This window comes from Trachypithecus francoisi, unplaced genomic scaffold (assembly GCF_009764315.1).
Source record: "Trachypithecus francoisi isolate TF-2019V2 unplaced genomic scaffold, Tfra_2.0 Lachesis_group6, whole genome shotgun sequence".
In the NCBI taxonomy this organism is placed as follows: domain Eukaryota; kingdom Metazoa; phylum Chordata; class Mammalia; order Primates; family Cercopithecidae; genus Trachypithecus; species Trachypithecus francoisi.
Window position 1 is genome coordinate 89,796,513 of NW_022681471.1, and position 2,297 is coordinate 89,798,809.

Genomic DNA, 2,297 nt, shown 5'->3' on the forward strand with positions numbered 1-2,297 from the left:
TCCCATGCTGTGAGTAGACTGATTCCTCTTCAGTTTGTAAATATAAGTGGGCTATGTGAAATTTATCAACTGATTAAGGTTTTTGAGCTTCAGTTATAGATGAAAACTATCTCAATTTAACTTTATTCACCCCCATCATGATATGCAGGGTGTGTAGACAAAAGCATTTTATCAGCTATCTGTATGACAGGATCAACACTGTAATAATTCATGTGATCCAAAATGGGCAAAAGCAAAAGACTAGTTTCCCTTCAAGAAGAAAAATTTCAGACCTATGAAAAGGACTACAATACTAATTTTAAAAATTGTGTTAGAAGCATTCATAATGTCAACAAAATTGCTACAGCTTTTTTTTTTTTTTTTTGCAATTAGAGTGGTATTCAGTTAACAGGACAACTATTTCATATAAGCTGTACCAGAGACAACTGAAATGAAAAAACTACCATCCCCATATATAACTAATCCCCATATATAACTAATTTGTGCTGTGCACCAACAAGAACCTGCTTTAAATTCCCATGCCAATTTACAACCCCCATATCATACCAGGCAGTTTGTGGCCATCTAAAGACATGTTCGGTAGTGGGATAACTACACACACACACACACACACACACCACACACACACACGGACACTGTAAGGTTTAAAAACAAATCATGTACAGCTTATATTTTAATTTTTTCCTTTAAAAGGAGTGAGTTGTGCACAGGGGACTTACATGTTTTATAGACAATAAAAACTGCTAGAACCAACTTATTCATTATTACCTTTTTAATTTTCATATTCCTCTTTTTTATCCTCTTCCTTCTTTTTCTTGCTTTTTTCAGCCTTGATGACTCCCTTTTTTGCAGCATCAGGCTTTCCTTTACCTCCAAATGCAGCAATATCCTTTTCATATTTTTCCTTCAGCTTCACAGCCTTCTTTTCTTTTTCTTTTCTTTTTTTTTTTTGAGACGGAGTCTCGCTCTGTCGCCCAGGCTGGAGTGCAGTGGCCGGTTCTCAGCTCACTGCAAGCTCCGCCTCCCGGGTTTACGCCATTCTCCTGCCTCAGCCTCCGAGTAGCTGGGACTACAGGCGCCTGCCACCTCGCCCGGCTAGTTTTTTGTATTTTTTAGTAGAGACGGGGTTTCACCGTGTTAGCCAGGATGGTCTCGATCTCCCGACCTCGTGATCCGCCCGTCTCGGCCTCCCAAAGTGCTGGGATTACAGGCTTGAGCCACCGCGCCCGGCCACAGCCTTCTTTTCATAAGGGTACTTGTCATCTTCAGCAGTGTAATTCCACATCTCTCCCAGTTTTTTTGCAACATCACTAACTGATAGGCCAGGATATTCTTTGATTTTGGGGCAATCCTCAGAAGAGAACATGAAAAAGGCCAAAGGAGGCCTCTTGCGTGCATTGGGATCTTTGAACTTCATTTTGGTCTCTGCTTTTGGAGGGATATAGATTTTCGTTTCTCTTTCATAATGGGCCATGTCCACCCTTGCTAAGTCTTCAAATTTTCGTTTCTTTTGAGCAGACATGGTCTTCCACCTCTCTAAGCACTTCTTAGGAAACTCTGAGAAGTTGATTGAAGCATCTGGGTGCTGCTTCTTGTGCTCCTCCCAGGAAGTTTACACAAAGATTGCATATGATGTGATGACATTTTGCCTTTCAGCTTCTTAGGATCTCCTTTGCCTATGTTATTTTTCCTCAACAAGGCCTGTTTGGCTCTCACCTGCCCTGGAGCAGTCTCTATGAAGCTCAATGTACTGCAGTGGCTGTGAGAGTGGGAGCCAGATGAAGCCTCCTCACTCTCTCCACTCTGTAATCTGAACTTTTTCTTAAAACCTATGGAATCGCTCATGTTGCTTTGCACAGTCTCTTCTTAACTTGTTCATTAACAACATGTTCAATACATATAGGCCCACCTCATTTCATAGCTGTTCTATTGATTGCTTTTTCCTGAGGCCTAAACAAAGAAGATAGCTAGAATTGGAACTCACTTTCCTCATTTATACAATGAGAAAAATAACAAACCTTAAGTTTGTTAATAACACTGTTATGAAGATTAAACCAATGCATGTAAGGTATTTAGAATGGTGTCTCACATAGAGTAAGCATGAAATAAGTATTGACATTTCTTGTTATTTTTTTTAACCTTCCAATCCAAGGAATGAGACTAACTCACACTTAAAAATAATGAGTCAAATCCAGATATTGTAATAGTGATAATAGCAGCAGCTAACACTTATATGGCACAATATATGCCATGAGTTGTTATAAAATCTTTGTGTGTGCAAACATACCCCATTTTAT

At 39.6% G+C, this 2,297-nt stretch overlaps 1 pseudogene; it reads right to left on the reverse strand.

Moving 5' to 3' along the window:
- Positions 1-772: 772 nt before the first annotated feature.
- On the reverse strand, positions 773-1,845 carry LOC117077785 (annotated as a pseudogene).
- Between the last annotated feature and the right edge of the window lie 452 nt (positions 1,846-2,297).